At 36.0% G+C, this 27,041-nt stretch overlaps 2 protein-coding genes across 9 annotated transcripts in view; one reads left to right on the top strand and one right to left on the bottom strand.

The window, feature by feature from the left end:
- palm3 (paralemmin 3) overlaps positions 1–18,096 on the bottom strand; it is an 86,902-nt gene extending 68,806 nt beyond the window's left edge. For both annotated transcript variants that reach the window (NM_001080085.2, XM_087256125.1), the window contains 1 exon segment: positions 17,697–18,096. The gene's annotated coding sequence lies outside the window, so the exon portion shown is untranslated.
- plppr2b (phospholipid phosphatase related 2b) overlaps positions 17,818–27,041 on the top strand; it is a 157,191-nt gene continuing 147,967 nt past the window's right edge. For 4 of the 7 annotated variants that reach the window (XM_087256591.1, XM_087256593.1, XM_087256590.1 and 1 more), the window contains exons 1-2: positions 22,189–22,365; positions 26,532–26,602. The gene's annotated coding sequence lies outside the window, so the exon portion shown is untranslated. Of the gene's footprint in view, positions 17,941–22,188; positions 22,366–26,531; positions 26,603–27,041 lie in introns of those variants that run through there. The other 3 variants (XM_087256589.1, XM_087256585.1, XM_087256588.1) reach the window with 2 other exon arrangements.

Genomic DNA, 27,041 nt, shown 5'->3' with positions numbered 1-27,041 from the left:
CAAAATTCCTGAAAGGAAAGAAGGTCAAGGTCCTACAGGATTGGCCAGCCCAGTCACCAGATATGAACATTATTGAGCATGTCTGGTGTAAGATGGAGGAGGCATTGAAGATGAATCCAAAGAATCTTAAAGAACTCTGGGAATCCTGCAAGAAGGCTTTCTTTGCCATTCTAGATGATTTTACAAACAAAGTCAGACCTTACTGTCCCAATTAAATACAGTAATCAAAAATCAAGGCATGATTATATTTTATTTTGGTAAATTAAGTGTAATCTAGACGCCTTTGCCTTTTATAAAAGCCACTTCTGATACCAAATTAGCAACTAGAAGTCAAGTTATTATTTAATGTTCCTTAAACTTGGATAGACAACAAGACTTTTGTCAGGTAGTGTTGATTTTTTCCAGTCTGTCAGTAAGTGAAGGAATTTTTTTTTTTCATTAGTCAATCGAAATGTCTTGACCATGCTTTCTCATGTTTAGTTAAAGACTGACAATCCAAAACCAGCCATATTATAACATATCAGCTCAAATAAGTGTTAAATATAACAACCTTCAAAAAAAAAAGTGAGCGCAGGTTACTAATACCGCTGTATCTGACATTCATCCAAGCTTCTTTTAAGCTCCAGTGTCAATTATTCATTTTGAATTTAATGAACAGAGACTCAGTAAAGCCACAGTCAATGATTAAACATCTCCGGGAGCTCAAAGCACGCTTTCGTAACGAATCACTTCAGGATATTCACCTATGATATTCCTTAGCTAATGACAGGTAAAAGTGACAAGTAACGGCACGTTCGCTGGTGTTGTCTGGAATTAGCGATTTTCTTTAAACAGGTTTAGAGAAGAATGTAAGACTAGCCTAATCCTGCCTAAAGCAGACACGCTGATTGCTATCAGCACGTTTTAACACCAGGACACTGAGGACAGACGTCAACCAGGTCATTATATTTAGACAAACACAATTATTGACCTTCCTCGCATACTTATGTCCACTTACCGATGGCCTTATTTTGTTTAAACTGCTGAAATTGCCTCTAAACGGAGTGTGTAGCTACTATGAGCACACTGCACTAATAGTCTATTAAGTTATAATTACATAGTCCATTAGATGTGTATGTGGGACATTTTTGGAGCGATTAATCAGCACTTTCGTTGAGCCCATATGCTGAATTAAATGCATATACCGGTCGGTCGATCCAATCAAACCCTGTAATGAGCTTGTAATTGTGGAAATTAAAGCCAAAGATGGAGATGGGCTTCTACTCTTATGGGTGTTTAAGGTCAATATGAAATCAAAATTGATCCTATTTATTTTCTTAATGTTTTCCAGTATGAGGGATTCACTTGTGCATGTCATTCCACAGAAGAAACAAAAATGTTTCAGTGACTTTCAGCAAATGTCACCTATAGCTCACAGAATCATTCATTCATTCATTTATTTTTTCCTTTGGTTTAGTCTGATTTATCAGAGGTCACCACAGAGGAATGAACCTCCAACTATTCCAGCATGTTTTATGCTGAGGATGCCCTTCCCAATGCAATCCAGTACTGGGAAACCCCCATGCACATATATTTACACAAACATACCCATACACTATGACCAAGTTAGTTAATCCAATTCACTTATACTGCATGACTTTTGATTGTGGGGAAAACCGCAGCACCTGGAGGAGACCTACGCTAACACAGAGAGAACATGCAAAATCCACACAGAAATGCCAACTGACCAAGCTGGTATATGAACCAGTGACCTTCTTGCTGTGAGGCGACAGTGCTAAACACTGAGCCACCATGCCACCTTTGGTTAACCAAGTGTTGTTACAGTTTTCTTGATTGCTTTGATGCAGCTGTCAACTGAAACTCTACATTTTCAAAACCGTTAACGCAGGCCTAAACAGCGGGACTCATGGTCAAAATGACACATTTTGCTTTGCAAAACACACACACCGTGTCAAAACATTTAAAATATGCAACAAAAGCTTGAACCACACAACTTGCAAACAAGTATTTGAGCTCTTTCAATTAATTATTACACAAAGAACAACATAATACAGAAGTCAGTGTAAATCAGTACACCATTGCTTGCCATTGAAGCCTATTGCCAACGCTATTTGTTGTCTTTCTATTTGGGCTGTCAAATTAGCCTTTTTGCAAAGAGCTGGATTCAGAATAAGAAATGCTTTGATTAAATTTATATTGAATTCATGGCATTTTTCAAACTGTGGCTGAAAACTGAAATACTGTTTAAAAAAAACAGACGAAAATAATAAAATACTGTAAATATTAGAGAAAACACATGTAAATGTCCAACCCTTCTTATCTAAACATGCAGCTCAACTCTTTGTTCAAGCTTTTGTTCTCTCCAGACTGGACTATTGCAACTCTCTACTAGCCAGTCTTCCAGCTAACTCTATCAAACCTCTTCAGCTGCTTCAGAACGCAGCAGCACAAGTGGTCTTTAATAAACCTAAAAGAGCACATGTCACTCCGCTACTCATCCGTTTGCACTGGCTGCCAGTTGCTGCTCGCATCAAATTCAAAGATCTGATGTTTACTTCTGGCTTCGCTCATTATCTGCTCTCACTACTGCAGATTTATGTGCCCTCCAGAAACTTGCGTTCTGTGAATGAGCGTCGCCTCGAGGTTCCATCCCAAAGAGGGAAGAAATCACTTTCCCGAACTCTTGCATTTAATCTGCCCAGTTGGTGGAATGAACTGCATCAGAACGGCAGTCACTCGCTGTCTTCAAGAAACGACTAAAGACTCAACTATTTTGGCTCCATCCCTAACTGTACTACAAAAACAAACAACGAAAAAAATTACTTTAGTTTTGCTTCTTACACTTTACATACCTGAAACTTGCCTACAGCACTTATTCATTGTTGCTCTTATAGTTGTGTAAATTGCTTCCTTGTCCTCATTTGTAAGTCGCTTTGGATAAAAGCGTCTGCTAAATGACTTAATGTAAATGTAAAGGTAAATGTAAACCAATATACAATCAAATCTATTGGGAGTATAGGACATAGCCACTATTGACCTCCTCCATCCATGCAGGCACAGAACAACACAGACCTTTTTAATGTTTGCAGACTGATTGCTAATTGAAGATTTGTGTGAAGGAGTGTCAAACCGGTGCTTCAGTAAATTCATGCTGATCTTGGTAGTTTCTAATGGTTAGGAATAGATGGTTTGTGTTTGGTTGCCATAGCTAAAACAATGAAGTTTGTACTGCTTGAATGACATCCGTGTTAACTGTTTTGAAAAAAGGTGGGAAAAAGTTGTCAACCCAATGAGAAAGGGTTTACACATTTGCAAGACCTGTTTTCTGCTCTGCTGGGATAGTGATAATGAAAATGAACCAGGAAAATTAATCAGGTCAAAGCAAACAAGAAAAACTGTAAAGTTAGCCAAATGCTAAATAAATTATACATTATAAATAAATAAACAGCCATTATAAACAGCAATATTTATTATAATCAATAAAGCAAAAATTATTTTTAAGCAATAATTATTATATATATTATTATATTATATATAATTAAAATAGTATGAATATTCATTCCCTATTCCCCATCCCAATTCTACAAACTTGTAGTACTAAATATAATAATAAATAATAATAATAATGACGAATAAGAATAATATATTGAAATAAAAGGGGGCAATATAATTAAATAAATAATTACTCAACCAAATATTTAACAATATATTAACATTGAGTTTAATAATACATTTTATTGACTTCTTTATTCAACAGAGACTACGTAGTATCATTTTTACATTTTGATTATTCAATTACTGTCGAAAAACAATAAAATGCTGTTTAATTTGTACACTTTTCTTTATTGATTTTTCAATGCTTGTAGATTTATTATATTTATTATAGTTTATTATATTTTATGCAGATGCGCTGCCCTGCCCAGTCAATCTAAAATGGTAATGTCTTTCCAAATAGATATTCAAGGTGAAATTATAAAACAAATATACCTCATACTACCTGTATATTATTAATGCACTGTTACTTTATAATATTTATAAGCTTTTTGAACTATATACTGTTTTGCATCTGCACAACTTTGGTTTGCACTCTTTTCCATGTGTCCTTTAGAGTAGTTGTATTGTTTACAAATTTTTATTTTTACTTATATTTTTAGTCTATATTATATGTTGTAATTTTACTTATTGCAATTTCTTTTTTTAAATTCTACTTTTTGTATTAATATTCTATGTTGACACCCAGGGTCTGAGAGTAATGCAATTTCGATTCTCTGTGTGTCCTGTACATGTGGTTGAATTGAAAGTAAAGCTGACTTTGACTTAACTTGATAATTGCAGAATAAAAAACACTGCATTGTTAGATTGTTCCAATATTTTGCAGCTCTAATGTAAATATACATTAAAGGAAATACATTTTTACAAAGTCACTTTTATTTTTGATTAAATAAAATGTCTAAATAAATAAAAAATGAGTCATATAAAAATGTTATTTTATTTTTGCACACATTTATGCTGGCTTTTTTTTTTTGTTTAAAGAAACACAAATGATTTTCAGGAAACACAATCGACTGCAAACTCACAATAAGCTTTTGCACAAGTCTGGGTATGAACCTTTACAATTGAATAAATTCCTGATGAACAAAATCAATGTATACCCTTCTTGTAAGTAGTAGAGTGTGCTTCTAGCAATGCCAAGGCTGTGGTTTGATTCCCAGGGAAAGCAAAAGCTTATAAAATGTGAACTTTCGATGCAGTGCAAGTCACTTTAGATAAAAGCTTCCGCAAAGTGCATTAAATAGTCAAATGTAAAATGACTCTAGCAGAATGTCCAGTTTAACTCGGAAATGCATGAACGGAAACACTACTTCATGTTAACTTTAAATCTAGCTTTGTGTGTTCCCCTAATCTGTTTTTGTGTTAAATGAACTTTTCCAGCCTATCAAAAAACATTTGCCCTTTAGCATCCAAAAAGCACTGAGTCATTGTTTTGTCTCAGTGGATTAAGTGTCTAATGTTTAACACACAAGTGCTTCTCTGCTGCCCTTGAGCTTTAGCAATGGCAAATCAAAAGCAGCTAAAACTCACAGAAACAACAGAAGCCGTCGACACAATGTGATGCTCAAATGTGATTATACAGTGTTGAGACAACAAGTGCTCCTGTTAACACTTCTGTTTTTCAAAATAAAGATAAGACCTTTCTGAGCGAATCTCGCAAACTGCCTGGGTCATATTTCAACCTGAAATCTAAAAAGAAGCATGGACAAATATATATAAGAACATAAAATACTTTCATAATAATTCTACAGTAATTATGCAGTGCGCTGGTTTACATCAAGGGGAGGATTAGTGTCTGTTTATTAAACCACAAAAAGACTGTTGTGTGTTAATGAATGGTGTGGTTCGTTTACTTCACGTGCATTTAAGCATGCGTGACATTCTGGTGTCTTCAGTGTTTCTAGTCTCGCTATATGAGGAGAAAACACGAACTTCATCTCAGAGTCACTTTATAAAAAATATTGCACTTTTGAAAGTTTTATCGTCAAAATTGTTTTTCATTTGTGGAAATCTACCATTGTGTGTACTCACAAACTCACAGCAGGTTCACTACAACCTGTCAAAATTAAAGTTCAGTTTAACTTAAGGAAATAGTAAGAGATACACTGTAAAATGTGATTAGTTGCTTACAGTAAAATTAGTAAATTGTTGCTTTAAAAGTAACTTTTTTTTAAAAGAGAGAGAGAATAAACCCATTGTTACTTTTTTTATTTTTATTTTATTTTTTTACAACAATTTACTTAATATTTTTAAGGCAACAGGTTTACTCAGTTTGTTTAGTTAAACCTAACTAGTCACTATTATTATATATATATTCTAACAAAACCATGTAAGAAGGAAAGGTTTGGGGGGATGAGGGGTAATAATAAAATAAAATGTAATTTGGGGAAAAAATTAAACTGATTTCATGACATTCACAGCTTTGCTTAATCATGTTTCCGATTTCATTTTAATTAATCACCAAGTCCTATTCCTGATATTAAAATGCATCTTCTAAAAATGCTGGGTTGTTTCAACCCTAATTTGGATAAAATATGGACAAACCCAACTATTAAAAAAATATATTTAATATTTATATTTAAGATTATAAAAAGATTATATTTATATTTATCTGAACTTTGGCAGACATTTGCAACATGCTAACCAATCAGAAAGAGCTTGCTCTAGTAGAGGTGTGATTGATGTAGGGCCAGTAGTTGGTCTCCTGAGAGGAAATCCTCCCGCTGACACTGGACATCAGGTCATCAAACTGGGACTGGCTCAGTCGGAAGTACCACTGAAAGCGTCCATCATCCAGGAGCAGCTTCTGAAGGAGTTTGTGAGCTCACCAAGCTGAAGGATCTTTTGGACTGAAACATGGCGCCGTATAAATCTACGCCGTTTTTCAGCCTTCCTAAAGCATATAAAGCTCTAAATAAAATCCATGTCAGCCATTTTGCAATGAAACTGGAGACGCCAGGCAGACAGACAACATTCCATGATGTGAATCCGTATCTATTGTGAAGCGAAGTTTACCCTTGAATCAAGTGAATTTGACACGTGAATGAAGCGAGTAAAGCATCCAATTATTCGCAATCTATTCGCATAAGCCACATCTGGTGTGAATGCCCTATTACAGTGTTCATAAAGCACAGAAAAAAATTTATAGTTTAGAAAATTTATAAGCTATGTTTACAATGTCAGTAACCAAAAAAAAATAAAAATTAAAGCCAGCACAGACAGAAACAAAATGTATCCATCATCATTAAGCTCTGTTGCATTACAGTTATGAGAATGAGAACTTCTACTTTCCAAGGCGCTGTCAAACTACCAAAAGTTAGTTTTAGTCGTCTTTGACTGACAGCACTGGCTAATTAAGCCTAATAGCTCAACCCACTTTATAAGGGTAATTGACAGCACACTACACGGCGTGAAAAGTCTTTTGACAGCTCAATACTGCCTTCTATAATCGCACATCTCGTGAACTCGGGTGTGTGAAATGTGAGACAGCATCTCATAGGGATTTCCTGCAAACCTTTGTAGCGCGTCAACAAGATAATCGGGATAAAGAGGTGGACGAAAGGTCAGAAGACATTGACGGGATTCCACATTCAAGTCAATAAACGGCTGCTGAACTAATCAACTCAACAGATAAACACTGTGAAATGTGTAGACACAGGTGAATAAAGGCTTTCCTGGCATGGAAATCACAACAGTTTGGGTAATTGAGCAAATTAGCAAACAATATAAATATCTCTAGAACAAAGCATGCAGGAAAAGGTGCACTGAAGGGTTCGTCTAAAACATTTCACGGCATTAAGTATGAGAATTTTGCAGCTGAATATAAATCATAACACAGCGCTATTCATAAATAATTACAAGCATCCCATATCTGCCCTTCATGCAGGCAGAGGAAATTAATCAGGTGGCGTTCAAACAGCAAGCCTGCTTTCAAAATATTCATCGTTTTCATTGCTAATTCCCAGCTCCATACGGCTGAGATGACAGAAGAGCTGTGACCTCATATCCTTCACGCTCCGCAGGGTATCTGAGCATCTGCTGCCTTTAAAACCTCTTCGTGAGGATCATTCATCGAAATAGTTGTGCTTTATATATGCCAGCCTTTTGATCTGTTGTTAATAGATCTGTTTGAATGGGTCACTTCATGGGTATTGAGTATTTAAGTGGAGTAAAGTGTCTTATGTTCAGACCTTGGGGATGGTGTTCTATATAAAGGAAAGTGACTGAGTTCTCTTAACTAGTCAACTGTTAAGGGTTGTTAATGGGTGATGCTGATTTAAGGCAGCAAACTAACACAGACAGTAACATTAAACATTTAGTCCCCTCACAATACTTCATAGCATCATTAACAATAGTAGACATCAAATGAGACACTGCATGTTATGCTGATACATTAACTTAGACACTATCAATCCATTCCATTCATCCATACATTCCCTTCCATTCAATTCCCTTCAATCCATCTAATTCCATCCATCCTATTCCATCCATCCATTTACTTCCATCCAATTCCATTCCATCCATCCATCACATTCCCATCCATCCATCCATCCATCCATCCATTCCATACATCCCATTCCATCCATCAAACCCATCCATCCCATTCCATCCCATCCGTCCATCCATTGGATTCCATCCATTTCATTCCAACTTTCGATTTCATCCAATCCATCCCATCCATCCATCCATTGCATTCCATTCATCTATTCAATTCCATCCAATCCGTCCATCCATTGTATTCCATCATCCATTAAATTCCATTTCCTACCATCTATCCATCCCATTGCATTCCGTCCATCTATCCAATTCCAATCCATCCCATTCCTTCATCCATTTCATTCCATCTTTCCATCCCATTCCATTCCATCCCATCCATCCATCCATTGCATTCTGTCTATTTCATTTAATCTTTCCATTCCATTCATCCATCTAATTCCATTTCATTCTGGTCATCTGATATTAGGCATGGATAAATATATTGCACCAGTGATTTTTGAAAGTATTACATCACTTTGTAAACATTTATTATTACCATTTATTAACTCTCCCAATACTTACTGATATAGCGATCATACTTAAGCTGATAATCCAAGTAATCTATTACTTTAAAGAAGAAAAAAGAAAAAAAAACTGTGTGCTGGGTTTGTTGTAAAACACTTTTAGTATGTGCTTCATAACATTCAATTATAGAAGTCTACAAAAGTTGCAGTCAAGTTAGGTCCACTTCACCAAGATTTACGGACTTATAAACTGAACGCAGAACCGAGCAAGACCTCTCTGAGGGCCAATGAGCCCACCAGTAAAACAAGACACACAGTAAACGCAAGATTTATTACCTGCTGGCCATTGAGAAGGGAGTGTTAGATTTATAAGGACTAGGAGCTTCTATTATATGAGATGATAATAAGCTGACAGAGAGTCTACTGTACAGTATGCGGAGATGTGAATGCTTACCACTGCATATTTTCACACTGAAATTAAGATGGGATACAGACACTTCTAACAGCTTAGCGTACAAAAAGAAATTATAGTGATTAATGACAGAAAACCCATTGAAATAAATAGTTTCTATATGAGACAGCATGAAATTTAAGCTATAATAACTGTTTTCATATTTGATTTTGATTGGCTTACACTAGGGCTGAACAATATATCACTTGAACTTTATCAATATCGCATTGTGTGTATCTGCAGTAGTCACATTGCAGGATTAGATTGTTTATTAAATATTAAAATATAAAGATATTATTAAAATTATTATTTAGTAATTATGTATACAATGATGAACATGTTGTTTTACATTTGATTGTTCAATTTCTGTACTTTACTGTTAGTAACCCCAGAAAACCATACAGTACTGTTTATTTATTTATACATGCTTGTAATTTATTATAATTTATGCAGATGCACTGCATAGAAAAAGATAATCTAATTGATGTAAATTACGAAAATCTTTCCAAATAGAGATATTCAAACCATCTGGTAAAATTATATTCATATCGCAATATATATACAGTATATCGCGTCAAAACAAAATATCGCAAGATTTTTCCAATATCGTGCTTTTAATCTGATTCAATTCCATTTCTGATTTGAATCTTTACTTGATATGATTCAATTAGTAGATTTATTAAAAATGCTAATGTTTTTAAAAAATTAACAGTAAATTAATCAATGAAAGGGAATTAAGACCATGTCAAATATACAATGAGCAGTATGAATATAAATGTAAAATCAATTTGACTACATTTAAAAAAAAATGCAGTTTTGTCTTGCCCAACTGCCATCATCTAATAATAATGGTGTTTACTTATATGAAAAATAATATATTACCACAGATAAGTATATGAATAAATGTCTATGATTTGTCTGAAAAATATAAAATATGGGGGAAATATTGATTCAATACTATTGAGAATGACTTTTGAATTAAGTGCACAAATGGGGAATTAATACAAAGAAATGAAGGGCCTCAGATAAGATGGATTAATTGCTCTTGGGATTAATATAGAATTTAACATATTTTTTAAAAGATTTTTTGCCATGCACTATTCATAAATTAACAATAGTATTTACAGCAGAGAGAATAAGCATTAAACACATCATGTTTTTTACTGGGAATACTATTTCTAAAAGAGCTGTTGACATTGAATTGAACCATATTTAGGTAAAAACCCAAACAATACAAACATAAAAATAAAACAAAACAAAAAAATCTGATAAGTGAGTTGTGTAATAACCATGAAATGACACTGAATGTATTTAATACTTTACAAAAAAATGTTAATAAGTCACATCAATTGCCCAGGTGTGAGTTTTGACTTCAACAGAGTGTGAAAATCGTGATGGTTCTGTGGGTCTCATATATCAAATCTGAGCTTTATTTTGAATTTTATATTGGATTCAAGTCAGGTGATTGGCTTGGCCATTCTACAGCTTAGTTTTCCTTCTCTGAAAGGATTTGAGAGTTTCCCTGGCTGTGTTTTAGATTTTTGTCTTGCTGAAATGTCCACTATGGTTTTTATTATTATTAACTTCCAATAACAAAGGGCAAAGAGTTGCTAAAGAACTACTCAAAAATTTCAAGTCAACAGCACCTTTAGAAATATGTTTTCTGAGAAAATTGGTGACGTGTTCAAGATTTATTTTCTGCATTGTTTATTCTAAGGGATAATTTATTCAAATTCTGAAAAACAATTATAAAAATGGCTGAATTGATGTGTTCTATATACCTTAGTTCTCCTTTTGTTTTCCAAGAAAGAAAGCCAACAGCATGAGAGCGAGTGAGTAAATGATGATAGAGCTTTCTTTTTTTTTGGCCTAACTATTTCTTTAACAACTTTTGCATGTGCGTGAAAGCCAAAAAAATCAGCAAAGCAATGTCGTTTCATTGTCTTCCTGTGGTTTTCCACAGTGGTTCCCCATCAAAAGTAAACACGTCTCCAGCAGCTAGCCAATTCTTTAAGCAGCAGGACGCTGTGAAACGGTCCAAGCGCACACCGAGAGACGAGCACTGAGACAGCAGCGCAGGATGATGGGGGAAATACTCTGTGTAAAATTACACACTGCGAGCAACAGCTTCTCTGGCCTCGGGCTGTTGTACAAAGAGGTTCTCTGGAAGGCTGCATGTATAAACAACAATTTAGCATCCAAACTGAAACGCATCTAATAGCACGATACAATTCTCAAAGTAGATCTGTTCGCTCCTTCCCGGGTGGGGGGAAGAAAAAAGCTTTTAAGCTCTCAGACAGGTTGCCTCCAGAGTTTTCTGGGGTATTTTTCTCTGATTGTGCTGACAGTGTATCTTTGGGGTGCATTCTTGGACTGATTGTAGCTTTCTCTCTCATCTCTCTTAAGTGATCCTGGCAGCCATACAGGTCCAACACCTACACAAGAGGCCTGAGAGCAACCCAAACAGTATCATCTCACCAGAAGCAGCATTTGAGCTCAATACGCATATCTCTGATTTCACACCAATCAACATCAACCCAGATAATATTGTTAGGATTTAGATGCGTCACAGTGAATGTCTAACCGACTTTCCTTATATTTTAATGAAACACTAAACTCATCAAGCATGTAGATACTTATAATTCACTTCTAACAAAACTTCAAGTCATTCTAACTGCCCTGCAGCAAATAAATATGAATTAGGTCATCATTTCTGTATCATTTTCAACATGAACATTCATTCATTCATTTTCTTATCAGCTTACTTCCTTTATTAATCAGGGGTCACCACAGTGGAATAAATCGCCAACTTATCCAGCATATGTTCTATGCAGCGGATGCCCTTCCTGATGCAACCCATCACTGGAAAACATCCATACACTCCCATTCAAACACATACACCTTCCCCAAGCCTAAACCAAACCATCATCATTATTAACTATAAACGTTAATCTATAGACTTTAATAACGATGACGGTTCATTTTAGGGTCGACAAAGGTGTAGACCAGGAGTGGCCAATCCTGTTCCTGGAGAACTACCTTCCTGCAGATTTCAGTTGCAACCCTTATCAAACACACCTGTCTGTAATTATCAAGTGGATTTCAGGTCCTAATTAATTGGTTCAGGTGGGTTTGATTAGGGTAGGAGCTAAACTGTACAGGAAGATAGATCTCCAGGAACAAAATTGAGCACCCCTGGTGTAGACGTTAACGATGATGGTTGGATTTAGGGTTGGGGAAGGGGTAGATGTTAATAACGATGATGGTTGGGTTTAGGCTTGGGGAAGGTGTAGATGTTAATATTGATGATGGTTGAGTTTAGGCTTGGGGAAGGTGTAGACGTCAATATTGATGATGGTTGGGTTTAGGCTTGGGGAAGGTGTAGACTTTAATATTGATGATGGTTGGGTTTAGGCTTGGGGAAGGTGTAGACGTTAATATTGATGATGGTTGGGTTTAGGCTTGGGGAAGGTGTAGACTTTAATATTGATGATGGTTGGGTTTAGGCTTGGGGAAGGTGTAGACGTTAATATTGATGATGGTTGGGTTTAGGCTTGGGGAAGGTATAAACGTTAATATTGATGATGGTTGGGTTTAGGCTTGGGGAAGGTGTAGACGTTAACATTGATGATGGTTGGGTTTAGGCTTGGGGAAGGTGTAGACGTTAATATTGATGATGGTTGGGTTTAGGCTTGGGGAAGGTGTAGACGTTAATAATGATGATGGTTGGGTTTAGGCTTGGGGAAGGTGTAGACGTTAATATTGATGATGGTTGGGTTTAGGCTTGGGGAAGGTATAAACGTTAATATTGATGATGGTTGGGTTTAGGCTTGGGGAAGGTGTAGACGTTAACATTGATGATGGTTGGGTTTAGGCTTGGGGAAGGTGTAGACGTTAATATTGATGATGGTTGGGTTTAGGCTTGGGGAAGGTGTAGACGTTAATAATGATGATGGTTGGGTTTAGGCTTGGGGAAGGTGTAAACGTTAATATTGATGATGGTTGGGTTTAGGCTTGGGGAAGGTGTAGACGTTAATATTGATGATGGTTGGGTTTAGGCTTGGGGAAGGTGTAGACGTTAATATTGATGATGGTTGGGTTTAGGCTTGGGGAAGGTGTAGACGTTAATATTGATGATGGTTGAGTTTAGGCTTGGGGAAGGTGTAAACGTTAATATTGATGATGGTTGGGTTTAGGCTTGGGGAAGGTGTAGACGTTAATATTGATGATGGTTGGGTTTAGGCTTGGGGAAGGTGTAGACGTTAATATTGATGATGGTTGGGTTTAGGCTCGGGGAAGGTGTAGACTTTAATATTGATGATGGTTGGGTTTAGGCTTGGGGAAGGTGTAGACGTTAATATTGATGATGGTTGGGTTTAGGCTTGGGGAAGGTGTAGACGTTAATATTGATGATGGTTGCGTTTAGGGTTGGGGAGGTGTAGACGTTAATAACTGTGAAGGTTGGGGTAGCCGTAGACGTTAACAATAATGATGGGTGGGTTTAGGGTTGAGGAAGGTTTTTTCACTAAGCTTTTCACTCATCGTAGCACACGTACTGCTGATGATGTGACAAAACAAGTGATTTGATTTGATTTGATTTGGAAGGTGTAGATGTCAATAATGATGATGGTTGGGTTTAGGGTGTGAAGTAGGTGTAGACGTTAATAACTGATGTACAGCACCATCTTGTCGACAACATAGTTTGGACATGTGGATCTCCATAACTTCAAGTTACGCCTCTACTGCAAGTTACGCCCATTCAGGTTATGCCCCTGTCTTGCAGTCCGCAGACAAACCCTACTCTTAATTTTCTACCCTGCCCCCTACTCAATATTATGCTTCAGTTGGAAGTGCATCAGCATAATGAAATAAAAGTCTTAGCAACGTCTAGTACTCGCGGACCTTAAATTATACTTTTTAACACAATGATTGGGTTTGACCATATTATACATTTTTAAATACAAATTTAAAGTGTATACACAGTGAAATGTAGCTGTTTGCTTTTTAGGGCGATCCACGTCTTTTAATGTCAAGAACAATTACCCACTTCAGTTGTAAATGTATTCGTCAAAAGACAGAAGCAGTTAATCTGTCAAAGTGTGTGTCCTGTTTTTAAATACATAGACAAAGCAATGCTTCAGCGCTGGTCATCTATCTCTGTGTAATTGAGTGTTTGATGGCATGGTGACTCCATGGCAGTGAGGAATTTCCCTTCAGCAATCTGAACATCCATCATCTACAGGTCTGGGAGCATCTTCGCTACAACACGATGACCAACTGAGACCTTCACTACACTACTCAATTTCCTTTTGCTGACAGTCTGCACTTTTATTCTCATTTTTCTGTATCTGCTTTTCACTCTGGTGAACCTGAGCAGCGCTTTAAAGTTCTTCTCGTCATGGGTAGAAAGGCACCAGATGGAATTTGTTTAAATTACTTGAACAGGTTGCAACTGCAATGACAAGGAGGCTTCACAGCTCTGCTACCAGTGGTTTCATGCCTGCAGTATTTATTTGTCAGTTCCAGAAAAAAAAAAAACTAAAAGAAATGGTAAGCAGTTCTTGTACAGACAGGCAGGAGTGGATTCACCCTTTCTCTCCAATCATTCAGTTCAGTGAATTTTAAATGCTCCATTTTGCCCTTCATGTTCTGACACTCGTATACTTATAATGTCCAAATTCGGTGTGCGCATGCTTTTAAAAAATGACTGCAGCATGAAATTGTGTTGGCAGCTAATCCTGAAGAGTATCTGCAGACATATTCTAAGCGTAAATGGGGAATATGTAAACTTGCTACTTATTTAGAGATTATAATACCTCTGTTCTGCCATGGATTACATGAACCAGCACCTAATATTTATGTACTGATCCTTGCATCAAATGACAACTGATAGACTGTGAAAATGAAACTGATGTATTTAGTTCTTCTACCATGTCGGCTGATGGGATTATCAGAACAGTGACTTGCAAACTCCCACTTTAAACATGGAGACACCTGCTTGGCACATCAAGTTATGTCAAGCTACGCGAGATTAGCTCAAAACAAAGTTCAATATTTGTGAAAAGGACATTAAAGCCTTTTAAATGATCAAAACAGATGCCTTTGCTGATAGTAAGAGTAGCGAAAATGGCATTGTGGCCAAACTGTGTTTACCACGAAGGGGATTTTTTTGTTACTTTACACTTTTAAGCCATGTTTCATGTTTGTTGAGCTGTAGGCTATTTTTGTATTGTGCACAATATGAAATTGCAACCTTTATCTAAGTGTTTTTTACCCTTTAATATTTAAAGATCACGCTTCTGTTTGAGTCTGTTAAGAAACACCATAAATTCTCAGCTAAATTAACACAGTTTCTATTTTTGTGCTCTTTACACTCAGAGGTGTTGTACACTGTAAAACACAAAAAAGTTAAGGTAACTCAAACTATTTGAGAAAACCAAATGCAACAAACCATTTAAGTTCAAAAACTAATCCTAATGAGTACTGTGAACTTATTCCATTTGATTAAATGAAGCAAATTGAGAACAGTAAAATCCGAGAAATGAAGAGAAATCAAACCGAGTACTGTAAAACTTAACTTTCAGTAAATTTTGAGTTAACTACACTCATGTCATTTAAAGAAAAGTTAGCTGTTGGGTTTTACTGTGTAACCATTCAGCAAGGAAAAGGAAGTATGTTTAAAAGTATACATATTTATAAAAAAAATAAGTTTGAAGCAAGCAATATTGTTAATATTTCAAAAGGTTTGACTGCCACATCCAAGTCAGTGCAGTATAACCCACATACAAGTAGCCATTATGTTGTCACGTGACATCAAAACAAACATTAAATCATTTGACAGTTATAATTAGGGATGCACGATATATCGTTTCAGCATTGATATCACAACGTGTGCATTTGCCATAGTCACATCGCAGCATCTGCAATGTGGAGATGGAATTAATATTGTCGATCAGCAATGAAGAATGTGCAGTGTTTACATTTTACATTACAATTAATCATTCAATAGGGGAAGGACAAAACAGCGATATACATGAGCTGGCACTACACGTAATGGCCGATCGAACATATATCAATGTTGCAATTCTAAGAAATATATGTGCTGTTAATAAAAAAAAAAATACATCTTATAAATTTTTGATGCACTTTTCCCCTCTTCATTTACAAATATCATAATTTTTATAGTATAACATTGATAATCCTGATCTATCATTTTTGGGGGCAAAATATCGTGATATATCGTTTTAGCATCAATATCTTAACGTGTGCATTCGTAACAGTCACATCGCAGCATCTGCTATGTGGAGATGGGATTATTATTGTTGATCAGCAATGAAGAATGTGCAGTGTTTACATTTTACATTATATTTAATCATTCAATATGGGGCAAGGCAAAACAGCAATATGCTTTACGTAATGGCGGATCGAACATATATCAATGTTGCAATTCAAAGAAATATACGTGCTGTTATTAAAAGAAATACAACTTATAACTTTTTGATGCACTTTTCCGTCTTCGGTTATAAATATCACAATATCATTTTCTTTTTGGCTTAGTCCAGAATGAACCGCCAACTTATTTAGCATATGTTTTACGCAGCGGATGCCCTTTCAGCTGCAAGCCAACACTGGGAAACATATCGCAATATAAATTGCAGAATAATAAAATATCGCAATGTCAAATTTTTCCAATATCGTGCAGCCCTAGTTATAATTGTACATCTTGTTTTCCCTTTAATTCTAACATATGCACTTGGCCTATTCTGCATTTATTTATATTCTATACTGAGTAATAAAAATATATATGGTAATCAAATCTCATGAGTATGAAAGAATATAAAAAACAGCTTAGTTAATATTTCTGTAACCCTTTATTTTGATGGTCTCTATTGCACACTTTGTTGAATAGAAGTTGCATTGCAACTATATGCCAGTTAATTCTCATTTGAGCATTAGTAGCCTGTCTGCTTAATATCTGCTGATTCTCCTCTTTCAACATTTAAATAACTTCAAGAAATTTGCAAGTAAATTTTAATTACACTAACCCTAACCCCAACCTAACAGTATACTTATAATCTATTGAGAATTAGTTGGCAAGCAGATGCAATGTTATTTAATTTCAACAAAATGTGTTAAATGAACCATCAAAATAAAGTAATACCGATATTTATACTTTTCTTAACATGTTTAGACCCTTATGGTATAAATAATATTGGTATAATAACACTTTACCCAAGCCTACTGACTTTTTAACTTCCTATTATTAAGATATTAGCTGTTTATTTTACATCCCTAATTCTAACCAATACATAAACCCAACTACCTTAACTAGCCTATTATTAACAGCTAATTTGTTTTTGTATTTTGTTTTTTGCTAGAAGTCTTAGGTAATATACTGTTAATAGCAATAATTGTAAAATAAGTGTGAACATAAGTTTACAAAAACACATAAAGCAACATTAACGCACATTGAATTTCTAAAACCTTGACAAATGTGCTTTACACTCAATTGAAAGTTTTTAGTACCCCATTCTTATAAACACGCGCTTAAAACGGATGTGTTTGTAATTGTTTACCAACAGTGTATGCTACAGAACGTGCTAGAAGAAACATCATTAAGTCCAATAATATAGACACAACCTGCTGAAACAAGTGACCAACAACAGCACTCAATAACTCAAAAACATTCTTACCTGTTGAGTTGGCCCGGTTGTCCTTTTTGAGAATTGGTAATGAAGTGTTTTAAAATACACAAACCACACGGAAAGCGGAACTAATATGTCTCAAATGTACATTTGTTTGCAGACCTGCGCCGAATTGACGAAATCAGCAACTTTGGCCGCGTCTTCTTGTCCCGCTGGAGGAGAAAACCACCTGAGGAGCTTCGCCGACAGCAAAGGCGCTATTCTTATGACTTCAGTTCAACGCTTCAAACCGGTTAGTTCGCAACTGCTCCTGAGCGAAATAAAAAAAGCGTCGTTTTGACATACAGTACAAGTAATGAGGGTCGAAAACATCCAGTGAAAACTTTGCGCTCGTCCCAGCTCGACGCGCTTGATGTGTTTCATGCACGCCGAATGAAGAAGGCACTTTGAGGGAGTAAAGGGAGGTTTCTGGTTACCTGCTCTCAATTCCTGTTTGAGAGGCCAACCCACTACTGGCAAACGGTTTCTTTTTTTCTTCATGAAACCCTCCAGGGTTGTTTGTATTTGTTTTTTTGGACTTGTTAAAAATTAACTGCTCATGTGGTGTGCAGTTAAGCAACCATTGACCCATTTTATCAGCCATAAAGAGAGCTGCTGTTGTCTGCTGTAGTAGGTTATTAGAAATCTGACTGTTTTAAATGGAAGATATGAACATGTCATGATAATGAGGAGCAGCCTTTCCTGAGGCCTACTATAAATAAGCCATAATAAATATCTATCTGTTATTCTAGATATATATTATTTGTGAAAAATGCATTAATAATTAAACTTACAATATGCACATTTATTATAATATAACACTTGAATTAAATAACCTTAGTTTTCTTTAAACAGCACTTGAGCTGTAAGCAGTTAGTATATTAGTTTCATTCATTCATTTTCTTTCCAGCTTAGTCCCTTTATTAATTTTTCCACAGCTGATTCAACCGACAACTAATCCAGGATATGTTTTACACAGCAGATACCCTTCCAGCTGCAACCTATCACTGGGAAACATCCATACACACTCATTCACACACATGCACTACGGACAATTTAGCCTGCCCAATTCACCTGTAGGTCTTTGGACTGTGGGGGAAACTGGAGCACTCTGAGAAAACCCACGCGAACACAGGAAGAACATGCAAACTCCACACAGAAATGCCAACTGACCCAGCTGAGGCTCGAACCAGTGACCCTGCTGTGAGGCAAACATGCTACCCACTGTGCCACCATGCAGCATATAGATTTATTTTAGAGCATAAAGGAAAATAAAAAAAATATATCCTTGGCAGCACTATAACTTGTTTATAATAATTATAAAAACCCTGGCATCATGAATTTAAATTTGTGTAAAGTGGAAACTATAATAATGGAATATATATCTTTATTTTTTAAACTGTTATGACTAATATTTTTTATTTCAGTGCATATTTTACATCAAAATTTCATGTTACTACACATTAGATTACTCAGAGTCAGTACTGAAGCCAAATCTGGAGCTAATCTAACAAAATAACTTGCAATAACGGCCCAAATATTTAGGGGTATAATGTAAAATTATTCATATTATTTTTTTTAAAGAACAAAAATTAAGAGAAACCAAAAATATAAAAAAACATTTTTTTTTTAATTTTGTAGTTTGTAATTTTTATATTTTATTGCAATGTTTTGCATGAATTTAAATGTATTACCTTTCTATTTATAAAGACGTTTGGTCTTATATTAAAATATTGTTTTAGTAAATATATGTCAGTTTAATAAATCTGTTTTGTTAAAATGCACTAAAGTATATTACCCATATTCACTGATAAATGGATAAAAATATTCATCTTCAACAAGCTTTTCCTAGGAAAGAAATAAGATTTCTGGTAACCAAATCTCAGAGTTAGATAATTTTTCTCTTCAGCGCAGACTCACACCCCAAATAATCTTATCTGATTACTTACAAGAAACTTACATTTTTATAAAATACGCACCACAGCTTCAAAATTCCTGCTTTAGGTGTGTCTATTTCACTTTGTGGAGCTAAACATTAAGGGATTGTCAAGTAATGTTTATACCATAATATAATGGTTTGATTTTGGCCAAGCAAGGTGTCAAATTATCAGTGCAGAAGTGGTGTGTGTGTACTTTGTGCCAGCATTTGTTGCACAGCTTGCGTATTACAAAAATAGAGTATTGCACATTGTCATGTTTGTTGTACAAGGGCTAGAATACTCTGCTGTGATGCGTCATTTATACAGTGTAATAATTCTACAGGACAGGTCTAAATTTATCTAAGACATGAAAACATTTTTATTGTTTCATTCTTATTTAATTATTTTCTATCCCACACACTCTTTTTTTTACTAAGTAGGATTACAAATCACAGATTTCTTATGTGTTTTTGGTCTGTATTTTTATTAATACTCTTATCTTGTCTCCTCCAATGTCTTTTTTATATATTTTTTGTTCCATTTTTAAAATTGTATGAATTATCCATGCCTGTCCAAAATTCCACTGCCGTTTTCATAAAATTGACTTGGCTAGCGTCCACATAACATAAATCAGGGTGTGCAAGTTCAGGGCGACCTACTTTGAATCCCCGCCGCAATGCTCAGGAGGATCCCTATTGAGACAGCTCCTAGATAGGGTGAAACCTGTGATGTATGTGTAAGGATTGTTCCATTTCCACAGCATGGCAAGCATTTCAGCCTCCTGTCATTGGTTGGGTTTCCTTTCTGCCTTCAGTGTTTATCATCTGATAAAGATTGAATGGAAGGAGGGAAATGACAGGTCAAAACATTGAAAGTTGCATGAGAAAAGTGGCTGCTCTCAAACCCGCAGGCTGGAAACAGGCCTAAGATGAGGAAATAGTTGTGGGTCAAAGACAAAAAAGGACTTTCAAGCATCAAAATAGTACAATTTTAATCATTACTTTAGAATGTGTCCTGTTTCGTCTGAGGTTTTATCCAATAAAATATTTAATTAACTAAAATATATTAAAACCTACAGTTGAAGTCAGAAATTTTAGCCCTCCTTTGATTTTTTTTTCTTTTCTATTTTTTCTTCTAAAGAAAGTCTTTTTGATTTATTTCGGCTAGAAAATAAATTGTTTGTTTTTTTAGCATTTTATGGTCAATATTATTACCCTCCATACGCAATATTTTTTTTTTCGATAGTCTGCAGAACAAACCATCCTTATAAAATGATTTGCCTAATTACCCTAATTAAGCCTTAAAATTGCCCTGATAATACTAGAATCTTGAAAAAATCTTACGAGCAATTGCAACTATTATGTTAAGAGAGTGTGTTTCCCAGTGTTGCGTAAAACATATGCTGGATAAGTTGGCAGTTCATTCCGCTGTGCCGACCCCTGATTAATAAAGGGACTAAGCTGACAAGAAAATGAATGAACTATTATGGTTAGAAATGTGTTGAAAAAATCGTATTTCTGTTAAACAGAAATCATGGAAAAAATATACAGAGGGGGGCTAATAATTCTAATAATAATAGTTTATTCTTTTACAGTATATGTTTTAATAAGTACAAGACAGAATAATTATATTAATAATTTTTTAATCTGAATGGCAATGAGATTTTTTTACACTTATGTTTATAAAATGTTTTTCTAAAACATTGAAATAGACACTTGCATTTATTTAGCTTTCTGCGCAGATAAAAACACATACACACTAACTTTATTAGGTACACCTGTCCAACTGCTTGGTAATGCAAATTTCTAATCAGCCAATTACGTGGCAGCAACTTAATGCATTTAGGCATGTAGACATGGTCAAGACAATCTGCTGCAGTTGAAACCGAGCATCGGAATGGGAAAGAAAAGTGATTTAAGTGACTTTGAACGTGGCATGGTTGTTGGAGCGAGACAGGTTGGTTTGAGTATTTCAGAAACTGCTGATCTACTGCAATTTTCATGCACAACCACCTTTAGGGTTTATAGAGAATGGTTCGAAAAAGAGAAAATATCCAGTGAGCTTCAGTTATGTGTGTGCAAATACCTTGTTGCTGCCAGAGGTCAGAGGAGAATGGCCAGATTGGTTCAAGCTGATAGAAAGGCAACCGTAACTCAAAAAAAACACTCGTTACAACTGAGGTATGCAGAAGAGCATCTCTGAACACACAACACGTCCAACCTTGAGGCAGATGGGCTACAGCAGCAGAAGACCACACTGGGTGCCATTCTTGTCAGCTAAGAAGAGGAAAAAGAGGCTACAATTCACGCATGATCACCAAAATTGGACTATAAAAGATTAAAAAACGTTGCCTGGTCTGATGCGACATTCAGATGGTAGGGTCAGAATTTTGCATCAACAACATGAAAGCATGGATCCACCCTGCCTTGTATCAACGGCTCAGGATGGTGGTGGTGGAGTAATGGTGTGGGGGATGTTTTCTTGGCACACTTTGGGCCCATTAGTACTAATTGAGCATTGTGTTAATGCCACAGCCTACCTGAGTACTGTTGCTGACCATGTCCATCCCTTTATGACCACAGTGTACTCATCTTCTGATGGCTACTTCCAGCAGGATAACACACTATGTCAAAAAGCCTGAATCATCTCAGACTTGTTTCTTGAACATGACAATGAGTTCACTGTACTCAAATGGCCTCTACAGTCACCAGAGCTTAATCAAATAGAGCACCTTTGGGATTTGGTGGAATACCCACTGGGTGAGTATGGACCAAAATGTCTGAGGAACATTTCCAGTACCTTGTTGAATCTATGCTACGAAGGATTTAGGCCGATCTGAAGGCAAAGTCCAACCCGGTAGCAGTAAGATGTACCTAATAAAGTGGCCGGTGAGTGTATATTAGGAATATATATTGCCCAAAACTCTGTGAACTGATTTTAGTTGGCTTTTGCTCTTTCATGTTTGAGTTGACCTTCTTGCATATTCATTCCTTCTGTTGTTATTAATTAGCATTTTTAATTTCTTTCTTGGAGTAGTTCTTAAAAGAAAACAGCCCTGACTGTGCTTTGCCAACTAATTGACCCATCAATTAGTGTACTAAATTCCAGGGACATGTGCAAACTATAAGTTCAGATATTCAAATGTGCATAAGGCCAAAAATGGTGGGCTGCTGTAAGCATAGTATGAGTGAACTCTCTTGATAAGAAATTTAACCATCACATATACCATGTGTGAGACGAAGCCGTAAACAAACAGCAGAAGCATACTTACGCCTGAAGGCAGCATCTAACGAAGCTCATAAGTGACTGATTTGGAACGCTCTGCATAGAAAGCAACTCAACCCACCACACAAATACAGCTCGTCACGCTGGGGCTCTGTACACTACTGATTTCACTTTTGAAGAGTTGTTAGCATGTTACTAAACTGAACGTGTAATAATACTGAGCAAAAACTCAAATAATGAGACAATTCTGTTTAAAGGTAATGCTGTTTTTCTAATCAACATTTTGCTTATTTCATCCACCAAATTAGATAAACAGTTGAAGTCAGATTTATGAGCTCACCTGTATATTTTCCCCCCAACTTTTGTTTAATGGAGCGAAGATTTTTTCAACACATTTCCAAACATAATAATTTTAAAACTCATTTCAAATAATGGTGTCGCGATGGAGCAGTAGGTAGTGCTGTTGCTTCACAGCAAGAAGTTCGCTGGTTCAAACCTTTTCTGGGTCAGTTGGCGTTTCTGTGTGGAGTTTGCATGTTCTCCTCGCGTTCGCATGGTTTTTCTCCGAGTGCTCCGGTTTCCCTCACAGTCCAAAGACGTGAATTGGGCAGGCTAAATTGTCCGTAGTGTATGTGTGTGAATGAGTGTGTATGGACGTTTCCCATAGATGAGTTGCAGCTGGAATGGCATCCGCTGCGTAAAACAAATGCTTGATAAGTTGGTGGTTCATACCGCTGTGGCGACCCCAGATTAATAAAAGGACTAAGCCGAAAAGAAAATGAATAAATTAATTTTAAATAACTTATTTTTGCCATGATGACAGGACATAATATTTTACTAGATATTTTTAAAGACACTAGTATTCAGCTTAAAGGATTAACTAAGTTAATTATGTCATTTAGGTAAGTTAGGGTAATTAGGCAAGTCATTGTATAGCAATGGTTTGTTCTGTTGACAATAAAAAAAAAATTAGGGATGCTGCGATCAGGATTTTTGCAGGCGATACCAAGTACCCATTCCTTGCAGGCCAAGCCAGCCCGGTGAAAGGGGTGGTTCCTCATTTTTAATTTAATTATGTGATTTGAATACATTTTAGGCATTGTTTTTAGCTGAATTAACTTGTCGTATGGTCATCATTACCACACTTTTTGATGTACCAAAAATATTTACCAAAGAAATATGAAAAAATTATAAAAATAACTAATTAAAATAACAAACTGGCCAGCGCATTCAACTTTACTCAGTCGAATAATAATAATGTAGAGCTTCACAATTTTTTAGTTAAAAAGTGCATTTGAAACTTCATGGATCACAACAATCCTGAAATTAGTATTCAAATCAATTTTAAAATGGGCCTCTTTTGGTGCAAAAGTAATACGCAAGTAATATTGACAAACTATACATCAGTCTAAAGTTTCAACCCTCAAGCAGCTATTGTAACTATTTGTTTTTCAATGGGAAGCTTATAAAGAATGCATTTGCTATATTTGTGCCAGTTATACAGAAAACACTAATTAGATATGGAGTACATATCATCGTAATATCAAGACACACACGCATTCATTGCTGTACATCACTGTTTATTGTAAAAGGTAAGAGTCCTCAGAATAATATCCCATTAAACACATTTAATCCACTGACACAAGAGTGTTGAATTCTAAATGGTTATTCGTTCGTTTGTCACCATTTCATCCGGACCCTGTTGTTTACAGTGTTTACTAACAATTAAGTTAGCTTATTGGGTTTTTACAAATTTAACTGGATTGAACATAAATCAGTTAGGTTGAGCCCCCCAAAAACTCAAGGTTGGTGTTATCAGAGCATTTTAAATAAGTAGTTTGGACAAATAGCAAACCTTTTTTTTTTTTTTTTTTTGAGTGTAGGACAGTTTATATGGATTTTACATTTAGTTTTATTAGCAAACACTTTTTATTTACTGTAAGTTGCTCAAGCATTTCAGTAATCTGACCGCATCTGCCTGTGCTTGTGTGTTTTGACTTGGACAACGTTTAAACTTTGACCTACTGTATCATTGGGACAAAAGTGATTCAAAAACAGAAAGCAGTATGAAAAACTTTCAAAACCAGTTCAATTTCAAGTAACAAATAAGCAAATAAGAATCTATAAACTGTCAGTAGGCAACCATGTTGTTTGACAGAGATTTTACATTGATAGTTCAAATTTTAATACGCTGTCTTGGCACATTCTGCTCATGCATTGTTAAAGGCTTGCTCTGCTTTGATTAGCTTGACTGTTGCTGACCCGAAACGTTGCATTTTTCGCATAGATTGTCCGAAGGATCCGTCGATGTTAAAGAGTGTAAGGGAACTCGTCTCTCTCTCTCTCTCGTGAGGCATGGTGCCCAAGTTTCCATGGGAACTGCAAATCTACCTCCCGCCCTACATGTAGACCTTGTGATATTTTTTAACAATGTCATGCAGCAGCACTAGCTCACTAAAAGCAGTGGGTTGATCAGAGCCCCCCTCCCTCTCTCGCTCTCCTATTATTTGCATGCGTGTATTCACAGCTTTATCTTTTTGTTTTATAAAGCTACTTAATACACCCACAGCAAACGCAAGCGTGCCGAATATCACACATTTATGACAAAGATTCTATTCCCCTAAAAGTTCTTAAGACGCTATGCTCTAAAAATAGATAAATGTTAAAAGTGTTTTAGAAAACAAAAAGCTTTGTTTGATTATTGTGTTAATACTTAAATAAACTTAGATAATCATGTTAATAAGGTTTTTAGGGCTCTTTGCATCTGGTCACTTCATGCATATTTTCTGACAAGATAGCTATCTGGTTATGAAAAAGACAAGTGTTGTATATACATTTCTTCTGAGCACCAAATGCGTCCCAGGAGCTACGTTTTTTTTGTTGTTGTATTTTTTGTTTTCGTGAATCTGTCAGAGGCCGCTGTTTATGCTTTTTAAGATCTCAAATTTTTCTCACGAATGCCATTCTTGCCTGCTGCTACATACCCCTATCAGGCCCGTAGCCAGCCTGGTGAAAGGGCTGGTTCTTTTTTCTCAAAAAGTGGACCTATTTGCAGTTATACGCCTCAGTTTCTATGTAACTAAGAGATTTAAATTCTGCATTTTAGTGACATTTTAAGCAGTACTTTTTTGCTGGATTAGCTAGTCAGTTAGCTAGTCACCACACTTTTTGATGTAAAAAAACATATTTCAGAAAAATTTGCAATAAAGAAAAATGAAAACAAGTAGCCTGTAGCCTACTGTCATTTAATTTGGCTACAGGCAAGCCTATGTACATTTCCGAAGAGTGCCAAAAACATCCCAGGAGGTAGTTTCTTTGTAGGTTTTGTTTTTGCGAATCTGCCAAAGGATGCTGTGTACACTTTTTGAGATCTCAAATTTCTCTCGCGAGTGCCATTCCCGCCTGCTGTTCTCATGTAAATGTAAAAAAAGAGGTTACCGTCGACTGACTGACTGATCGACTGACCCACACTCCTTTTTCCCTAAACCCAACCAATAGTTTTTTAAAAGCACAGATTGACCAGCGCCCACCACCTTCCCTAAACCTACCAACAGCATTTTCAAAAGCAATCCAGAAAAAAAGCCCCTGATTTTTACCATGTTTTCAGATTTTACTTGATTTACTTGTTTATTTTATGTTTTGGCTTTTGTTTTTGTCTTGCTTTCATGAACCGTTCTCTGCCTGGACCCGAACTCTGTAGTTGCTGTCAACTTTGTTCTATGTCACAAGTCCGCTTGCGTACATGGCGAGCCATGAGCCGTCCATACGAAGGTAAGTAATCAGCTGGTAAGCACGAAAAGAAACGGCTTCACCAACACAATCTCATGGCAATTCGTAACTTTTTCATTTAGTGGCTAATTCGTACAAATTTGTACGATCTAATTCGTACATTTTAGTGCGATTTGCGTATCCCCCAATGACGGTTGGGTTTAGGGGTGGGGTTAGGTGCCACGCCTCCTTTTTAAAATCGTACATTTTCTTACGACTGAAGTCGTACGAATTCGTATGAATTAGCCCCTAAACTGCCAAAACGTAAAATACTTACGTTTTCTCGTGAGATCAGGCTGGCTTCACACCATCTGGTAGCATTCGTTTTAAAGACAAAATGCAGCCATATGTACCTCTGGGTACATAAATCGCGATCTCCAGAAATGTATAGTGGGCTACATTTTCAGAATTAGTCTATGTCATGTAAACGCCATTTGAAACA

The sequence above is a fragment of the Danio rerio genome, chromosome 6, assembly GCF_052040795.2.
Source record: "Danio rerio strain M-AB ecotype USA chromosome 6, GRCz13ab, whole genome shotgun sequence".
Taxonomy (NCBI): domain Eukaryota; kingdom Metazoa; phylum Chordata; class Actinopteri; order Cypriniformes; family Danionidae; genus Danio; species Danio rerio.
The sequence above is the reverse complement of the archived record's forward strand: the minus strand, read 5'-3'. Positions and strand labels throughout refer to the sequence as shown.